Genomic DNA, 9,845 nt, shown 5'->3' with positions numbered 1-9,845 from the left:
TGGCAAAAGTTGACATGGGAGGGGGGGGGGGGGGGGTCTTTAAAAAGTGAAGGCCAAAATTCTTTGTGGGTGGGGGGGGGGGGGCCCCACCCCCCTTGGGGCTCAAAAGGGGGGGAAGGGGGAAAAAAAAAAAAGAAAAAAAGGAAAAAAAATTTTTGGCCCCCCCCTTTTTTGGTCCAAAAAATAAAAGAGGGGCCCCCCCTATACTCAAAAAAAGAGAAAAACTTCTCTAAAAATTTCTCCGTTCACCTCATTTCCTGTTCTCAAATCTTTTTCTGTCATCCACTATTTCATCGCTACTTTTTTTCCCCCCCCCCCCCCCCCCCCACCCTGATCTCATCGACTAGGCTCCTCTATTTCTACTGCTACTCCTGGCTCTTTTTTAACTGCTGTCTTTCAGCCACACCCCTGATCTTAGGGTAGAGATAAAAGCGAAAAATCTTGGAGATCCGCTGCGCAAGTTAAAGATTCCAAATTAGGTGGCCCTAAAATCAATAGGCCTAGAAGTAGGCTGCTTCGGCCCTCCACCGTGGCTTAAATCAAAATTAATTCCTACCAAAACCACACAATAGTCAGTAAAAAAACCCCAAAACATACGGAGCACTTTCGAAATGTAGCTGCTTGAAGGCAATATAATGGCCGCACTAAGCAGGACGGCCACATAATGTGTAAAAAATAAATAGTTGCACTGCGGGTTGAAAAACCACAAGTCGACCTTTGAGATCTAGCAGGTTGAAGAATCCTGCTGTGAAGTCTTTCTTAAGATAATCACTTAAGGAATTTTCTTCGCAAAGTTTGGGACATACTTTGAACTGTGCAGTGAACGTGTCATTCACAGATCCTATAGGCTATTGCACATGTAAAAACAAGTACGAATGGTAGGCCTATTTGTTAGAAATACAATGTATCTCGATCTTTCGTGCAGTTACAGAGGCCCCCCCCCCCTCTCTCTCTCTCTCTCTCTCTCTCTCTCTCTCTCTCTCTCTCTCTCTCTCACACACACACACACATACACACACACACGCACGCACACGCACGCACGCACGCACGCACGCACGCACGCACACACGCACGCACGCACACACACACACACACACACACACACACACAGGTATCCCACTCCCCTTCCCCCTTTCTGAAAAGGAAGATTTACTTTCAAGTTTTATTACTGCAGTCTATAGAAATATATTATTCGTATTGGCGTACTGTTTTTTTTTATATACATAGGAAAGCGAAGGAGCAAACAACTAGAGCAACAGAGCACCCGCCAACCACTCAAGTACTTCCTTTATTAGTTCGTAGCTCTAAGACAGTTATTCTAAGAAGGTCAAGATTTTTATTATCCTTGTATCAGCATAATTATTATCAAAAGACAAACAAAAGGAGCAGACCATCAAATTACAGTAAGCACGTTTTCTTTTAGTCGAGAAAGCGGGAAATAGAGAGCTATCGGCTATCAGTTGTTCTGTTTCTTTCCCTGATCCATCTTTTAATTTTCCAATAACGACTACTCTAGCCAACCCTTTGAAAAAGTCGAATCGGACCTAAACCCGTAATGGCGACATGGATCCAAAAGACGCTAAGCTGAAATTTCTTCCCCGTCATTTGCAGAGAGCCCAGCCTGCCAGTGCACAAAAGTCTAAAAGAAGAGTCACAGTTGAAGAAGAAAATGCAGGAGATGAAGAGTCTGATCGAAGGAGTGTGTTTGAGCGATTAGGCCCTGGAGGATCCCAGAGAAGCGAGGTTGGTTCGGTTGTCATGTTGACATGACCATGATGATGATGTTGAGCTGGAATCTGGAATGACTGCTAAGGCAGCAGACTATAGTATAGGCTATACTAGACTAGAGTTTGAGTCTAGATCTAGATCTAGGTTTAGAACGACAGAAGCCTTATTTTTTTAGCGCTAACCTACTTTTTGTGATGTCCAATATGGCCTGTGGATGGAAATTTGACATTTTCGCACGGAAGTGGCTATTCTCATCCGGGGTGAGAATAGAAATACGATCGACCTCTCACCCCGGGTGAGACTTGCCACCGTAGGCTATTCTCACTTTGTGTGAAACAAGACCTGTTTTTCCTAATTTCGGAATACTTTCTATCGATGTGGATGATCAAATGGATAAAGGCAAAGAAAAGATTACGTTATATAGCACAAAAGTAAGCTAATTTTATCGACTACAAAGATGCTATGGCTATTTCACTTTTCGAATCGAGCCGAACTACGGGGGTCACCATTTTGTTTTGCCCGGAAGTTCTCGCAAGGTCTACTCCTCCCCTCTTCTCTCTCTCTAGCCTATCTCTTTCTGAATATAATGTCTATCGGTGTGGACGATCAAATTGACCAAAACAAAGTTAAAAAATGATGTTAAAACACAAAAGTAGATTAATTTGGTCGTCTACAAAGATGCTACGGCTATTTAACTTTTCGAATCGAGCAGAACTACGCGGGTCGCCATTTTGTTTTGCCCGGAAGTTCTCGCGCTACTCCCCTCTCTCTCTCTTTCTCTCTCTCTCTCTCTCTCTCTCCACTGCCCACAGACAAAATTGTACGCTTTTAGTAGGCTAACAGTAGTAATGGAACGTTTGTTCACGGCACAGAATTCTACAATTTTTCTGTTATCACAGTGTAGAATTTTGTGGTTTAGGGTGAACGCAAAATTGGTTGGCTTAGATCTAGGCTATATAACGGTGAACGCGCAACGGGTGAGAATAGCCAAAAGACTCGCCTGCACTATTCTCACCCCGAGTGAGAATAGAGGTGGCCTTTTCGCACAACTAGTAGGAGTAGGAGAGTGTAAACAGACATGACCAGACAAGAGAAACATCTTGTAATAAACATGTATATCTTAAAACGAACTGCACAAAGTGTAAGTGAAATTTTCAAGAGATATTTAAAGAACAAGCCACGGCGCACCAGCTGTGGAATTTTAGTTGTAGCGGGGGGGGTTCTCCGCTGAGCACCTTTTCATGTCAGGGTCACGGGGGTCGGCTCACTGTCGCCACTCTGTCTGGGCTGACTTAATTTTTGGTACTTTTCAATGTTCAGTTTTAGGTGTATCCTTGTATTTTTATTGTAATTATCGTTTGATGCACCCAAAGCACGCATTTAACTGCTCTTGAGACTCAAAAAAGAATGGACATTGTAACTTGTTATTTGGTTAGACACGCTGAAGTCGGCAATGCTAAATTTTTTTGACAATTGTGAATGAAAAAAACCACAAAAAAAACAAAACGGCACGACAAAAACTGTCGAACTTTTGGAACATGAACGACATAACATTGGTGCTGCTACTCAAAAAAAGATGGTATCAAGTGTATAATATGAAGTTGTAATTTTGCAACTTTATCCATCTGGTACACATTTTGTTATATGAAGTAATTCCTCCAAATACAACTTTATGTGTCTAATATAATCGTGCTTATTCGCATATTTTCTCTAAAGTTTCTCAAAATTACTCTGAAGTCTCTCTATGAAAAAGTACAAACCGATTTTAGTGCCAGAATACATATACAATGTAAGACACGAACAGTATCTGTTACACTCCATAAATTCCATAAAAACAGAAAACAATAGTAATAGTATCAGTGAATCAGTATCACGGAAAATCTGAGGATTGAATCTCAACTTATTATTCAAATCTACCAAGTCTAAATCAAATATTCCAAATTGAAGAATTACCCACGATGAGTGTAGGATAAAGTTTAGGCAATTTTATTCCGATTGGAGATTGTTATTTGTGATGTAGTCAGGAGTGTTCGTGATAATCTGAGAATTTGAAAAAAAAATCATTTTCTTTGTTACATTTTCTTCTTGTCAGAAACAACAAAGGCCATGCTTTGAGTTCCTGGAGACAGGAGAGTGCCCTTATGGGAAGCACTGCATCTACAGTCATGTCAAAGGAGGGAAGAAGAGGTAAACCAAATATTATGCTGTTTGTAGACGGAGTTGGTTTTTTGACCCCCTTCATTGCCAGAGGACTAGATACCTCTATTACTTTTCGAAAAATGCATAATTTTTGGCTTTGCACCGTACTCTGGACATCCAGAAAGTTGGCAAAATTTGCTGTTCCTGGTTGCCTAAAAGACATAACAGGATGCAGGTCCCACTAATCATCTGGCTCTAACTATTCTGTACGGAGATTTAACCAAAGCACGATGTGGATTGGTATCCAGGAATAAAAAATGAGAAATATCACTACCAAATTTGCTAGTATTACTTTTCGCTGCTGCTAAACTTATAAACACAGGTCTAGTCTTTCAGATGAATGTGTGCTATTGCAATATGTAGGCATCAAAATGACTTTAAAAAGACAGCAAATTTCACTTTTTGACTTAATTTTGTAAGGTAAGTTGTTTGAAATTATGAGCATGATGGGGAATAAGGAATGGGGAAAGTGACACTATCAAAGACCTGGGATCGGAATATGTCATGAGAGGGCCAGATCTAGACAGCGAGTCTGCTGACGCAGAGACATGAGACTGCTGTCCTGGCTAACGTGCTTTGCTGAAAATCAGTGCTGACAGTAGGAATACACACCCCCTGGCAATGAAGGGGTTAAAATGGTAATATATTATAGATGGTGATATATATGTCATTCCTGCAAATGTTCGAAAGGCATCACTGGTAAGTTCTACTTCTTTTCTTTCCCATTGCTGTTTCTAGATCTTGCTTTTTGTGTGTTCACTATATGGCGGTTATTGTGTTGAAACTTTGTACTTTTTTATATTCAGAACTTGTCATTTCCCCTGTGGTTTCTTCTTCTTCTTCTTCTTGTTGACCACGCCACACTTGAAGTCCGGTACTTATCACATAGTGGGTTGTCCTGTTCTCAGTTCTTCAGTCAGCCCTTGCAGCTTCTCCAGCAGTATTAACGGGGTTGGAGACATTTACTGTCTCAGGGCTGTGTTGGTGGTTGGCAGGTGCTCTGGTGTGGTTTGCTTCTTGTTTCCTATCAAACATCTTCATCTGTTGTCTTTATCTCCCCTCCTTCTTTTTTGTGTTTGTTACTCTCTTGTAACACCTCTAATCTTCTTTCCTATCAAACATCTATCGTCCTTATCTCCCCTTCTTCTTTTTTTTTGTTTGTTACTCTGTTGTAACACCTCTAATCTTCTGACGCTCATATGACCTTCTGCAGTTGCGAGCGCTGTAAAACCTCTACTGTAACTAAACTCTAATCTTTGGCACTTATATGACCTTATTGTGTTGCAAGTGCCGTAAAACTCTTACTAAAACTAAACTAAACAGGGCTGTGTGTGTCCTGCACTGCTAGAGGGTGTGCTCCCTCTGTGCTCTGAACCTGTACAATAGTACAAGGATTACTAGGTATTTTCAGCTAGATGAAGTCTTGGGAATTGTGAGTAAGCACTTTTCATAGTTTCCATAAAGCCATAAGCTTCGGTTTGCCTGTGGCAAGATCTAGACAGGTTTGGAGCTCATATGTGGGTGGTTGATGGGTGCTCTAGTGTGGTTTGCTCCTTCTTTCCTATCAAACATCTATTATCCATATTCCTCTTTTCCTTTTTTGTGTTTGTTACCCTCTTGTAACACCTATAATCTTCCTCACTTATGTGACCTAATTGTGTTCCAAGTGCCTTAAAACTCTTACAAAAACAGGAGTCTATAAATAAGTTGCTTTGGAACGCTGTTCTCAAGTGGGGCTTTTTTTTATTCATTGAAAATCTGCTAAGGGGTGCTAGTGTCGCACTCTGAAAAAATGTTTTAGTGCGTCTGTCAAAGAGATTATATATATAATACTAGAGCTCGCAGCAGTGGTGTCACATGTGTCGGACATGGGGGCCTTCTTACCCTCATCGGCATGGCCAGGGTGCCCCCATTTACATAAACAATCTGAGCCCCGACCCCGCTCCCCATGAGCTCTCGCATATTAAACACCACCGTACCCACATATTTCAGTGCAAGCTTGTAGATTTCATCCTTAGACTGCCGAGACGCCTCTGTGTGAGTCTTGAAAAGTACTCACCCGTCTGTTGAACTGCACATGTCTTGCTTGCCCTTTAGGTTCAGCGTCCCAGAGTGGGCACACGCAGCCCCCATTGGTTTATGTGGGGGGACATTGCTGCCACGAACTCTAGCACTAAATATAACCTCTTTAGCGTCCATGCATGCTTTTTGAGTGTATGGTAGAAAGTGAGTAATTGTGTCATGGTATTTTCCAAATGATGAGGAAAAAAGGTAGTTTTCATCCCGATCCTACCCTATCTAATCATGTGCATAGCTGCCAACCAGTATGTAATATTCTCTTCCCCTAAAATACAACCGTGGTTCTCCGCAGGGACGGAGACAAAAGCCCCGACAACCTGAAGCTCAAGTTCAAAGGTCAAGGTGGGAGCAAAGAGAAGGACACCAAGCTGCGGTCGCAGGTGGTGGTGAGGAAGGCCGGGGGCGGTGGCGGAAGTGACGATGACTCGGCCGAGGACTCCGACAGTTGGGCTGTGGACAGTAAGCTTATTGTGAAATGTTAGATAAGATGTCGGCCTAGTGGTTAAGCTACCGGACTCGTAATTGCGAGGTTGCGAGTTCGAGGGTTTGAGCTGCGGGCCCGACGTTGTGCCCTTGGGAAAGGCACTTTACACAAATTTTCCTCACTTCTCCCAGGTGGAAATGGGTACCCGGCCATAGACAGCGAAAGATCTTGTCAGTATGTTAGTGTTTTAGCGTCTGTTAATGGCTGCTTGCCCTATATGCTTCCCAGGAAGTTGAGGTTGTTTCAGAATGCTCTCAGGTCTGCTGGGGTAGTAGTATAGATTGGTGGGTGGTTGACGGGTGCTCTGGGGTAGTTTGCTTCTTCTTTCCTATCAAACATCTATCGTCCTTATCTCCCCTTCTTCTTTTTTATATTTGTTACTCTTTTGTAACACCTCTAATCTTCTGGGGCTCATATGACCTTATGCAGTTTCGAGCGCCGTAAAACCTCTACTAAAACTAAAGTATAGATTGTGAAGCGCATTGAGCGGGGATTTGCGCTATACAAATGCTATCTATCTATCTGTCTATCTATCTGTCTATCTATTTGTCTATCAGTCTATCTATCTATCTATCCATCCATCCATCCATCCATCCATCCATCCATCCATCCATCCATCCATCCATCCATAAGATAAGCTAGGATAGATTACATAAGAGATAAGAATAAGGTACATCGTTATTCTCTAGATCCTGGCTCATTGGTTTGGTGTTTCTTCACATACACATACGCACACACATACACATGAACACACACACACGCACACACACACACACACACACAAACATGCACACACATGCATACGCACGCACATGTGCACACTCGTATACACACACACAATCTTCCCTCAAACATCCTCTCTTCCACACACATCTGTGCACATAACCATAACCATAAAATATAATAGTATGCTTGCACTCACAAGTGAGGGAGGAGGGAGAGAGGAAGGGAAAAGTGTGATAGAGAGAGGGAGGGAGGGAGGGAGTGAGTCAGGGAGAGAGAGAGAGAGTAAATGAGGGAGAGAGAGTAAAGGATGGAGAAAGTGATTTCGAATAAGTGATACAGGGTAATATAAATAATACTAAAAAATAACGTTTAATTTATATGTGAGGCAGCGTGGTGGAATCAGGCTGTCGTCAAAATAATCAAAGTGAAGAAACTTGCATGTTTCCGCAGGTTTGTGAATTTTTATCAAATTTTTGTTTTTTGGCTGAACACCTTTCATGCCAATTAAAGAACTCATTTCTGTGTGGATTTTTCTGAAAAACGTTGATTAAAGGCACAGAAAATGTAAATGTTCAGTTACCACGGACTCTGAAGCGAAGGAAATAACTAACCTTTGGCTGCCATTTTCTCATTAATTTTACCTCTAAAAACAGGTGACCCCCACCTCCTTCATTTGCAAATATCTCGACTTGTATTCAAGATAAATGGATATTTTTTCCATCCAAATAAAGGCAAGTGAACAAGCTTTAAGTTGATATCAATAACTCTACATGCCCAAAAATTGACGAGAGCCTGATTCCACCACGCTGCCTTACATATTGTGTTTATCTTTGCCCCAACAGAAAGCTCTGTACACTCTACAGTCTATATTTTTGCCCCAGCAAATCCTTGAACTCTCAGAAGTGTTCTTGGCTTCGTGGGAAGCATACTGACTGTGCAAGCTGCAGATTAAGCTCTCCGTTTCTAGAGATAGGATAAGATAAGAAAAGATAGATAGGACAGGACTAGATGAGATAGGACAGGACTAGATAGGATAAGATAAGATACTTTCTCTTTGTCCCTCCCTCTCTCCCTTTCTATCCCTCCCTCCCTATATCACTCTCTCCCTACCTCTCTCCTACACAGCTGGAGTCAAAGAAAGAGCTAGAGCTTGTGTTCTCTTTATCTCTCTCTCTTTCACTCTCTCTCACTCTCTCTCTCTCTCTCTCTCTCTCTCTCTCTCTCTCTCTCTCTCTCTCTCTCTCTCTCTCTCCCTCCCTCCCTCCCTCTCCCTCCCTCCCCCCCCTCTCTCTCTCTCTCTCTCTCTCTCTCTCTCTCCCTCCCTCCCTCCACCTATCCCCCTCCCACCCCCTCTCTTCCACCTCCCTGTCTTCCCACTCCCTCACTTCCACCTCCCTCTATCCCTCCCCCTCCCTGACCCATGTGTGTTCACCGCCCTCAGAGCTAGAGTCAAAGAAAGAGCTGGAGCTGGAGCAGAGACGCAAGGAGCTCCAGCAAGCCCTCAGAGTTCTCGAGGCCAACGAAGACGGGTCCGGGGAGAAAAAGGTCAGTGCCTGTTCTCCGCTCTGGGTGGTTGGCGGCTGCTCTGTGATGTATGTATGTGGTTTGCTCTTTCTTTCCTATCACACATCTGTTACATGCGTTTATATGACCTTATATTAGTATGCAGTTGCGAGCGCTGTAAAACACTTACCAGAGAGAGTAAACGTCTGCTGTCTTTATGTCCCCTCTTTTTTTCTTCTTTTTTTGTGTATGTTACTCTCAAGCAGCACCTCTAATCTTTGGCATTTGTATGAGGGCGCTCTACTAAAACTAAAAAACTAAATTTGTATGACTTATTTATTTTGGAAGTACGGTAAAACTCTTACAAATACTAAACTTAAACTGATTCCACGTGTGGTTGGCGGGTGCTCTGGTGTGGTTTGCTTCTTCTTTCATATCAAACATCTCTCCTCCTTTTTTTGGTGTGTTTGTTACTCTCTTATAACACCTCTAATCTTCGGCACTTATACAACCTTATTGTGTTGCAAGTGCTGTAAAACACTTACTAAAACTGAACTACACTGATCTCGGTGGGGCGGTAATGTTCTTCTCAGTGGGCTAGACTTTTCCCCTCAGCCGCCAGACTTGAAGGAAAGTAGCTCATGGCAAGAGGGTGGGAGCTGAGCTCCTGTACTCAGTGTTGTGTATTTTTAGCCCGCCGAGTGGGTGTTGTGGAGGAGGTCAACAAGAGTGGAGGGATGTAAGCACACAGAAACTATAGTCCATTTTTGTTTGTGCAGATGGCGTAATGGGTAGTAAGTAAGTAAGTAAGTACACTGTTTTTGAATGGTTTGAACATTTGGTGAAGCAATTAATGGCAACAAAGGTTGCTGTTTAAAGAAAAGGTTGCTATTAAAGGGGGTTGCTTTTGTATGCAGGAAAATTCTGTTACGCAAGTTGAGGTTGCTGTTAGGCGGATGTTGCTCTTATTTGGGTTGCTATTAACACTTTGCCCCCACGGGACGCCAATCTGGGACGATAAGAAGCCGCCCCTTTCCCCCACGGGACGCCAATCTGGGACGATAAGAAGCCGCCCCTTTCCCCCACGGGACGCCAATCTGGGACGATAAGAAGCCGCCCCTTTCCC

At 42.9% G+C, this 9,845-nt stretch overlaps 1 long non-coding RNA gene across 1 annotated transcript in view; it reads right to left on the bottom strand.

Annotated features, from left to right (window-relative positions):
- Window positions 1-9,845, bottom strand: part of LOC106011555 — a 15,996-nt gene that overhangs the window by 5,829 nt on the left and 322 nt on the right. The gene's annotated exons all lie outside the window — the stretch shown is intronic.

Source organism: Aplysia californica, unplaced genomic scaffold (genome assembly GCF_000002075.1).
Source record: "Aplysia californica isolate F4 #8 unplaced genomic scaffold, AplCal3.0 scaffold00139, whole genome shotgun sequence".
Lineage (NCBI taxonomy): Eukaryota > Metazoa > Mollusca > Gastropoda > Aplysiida > Aplysiidae > Aplysia > Aplysia californica.
Note: the sequence above shows the minus strand (reverse complement) of the source record. Positions and strands in the feature narration are given on the sequence as shown.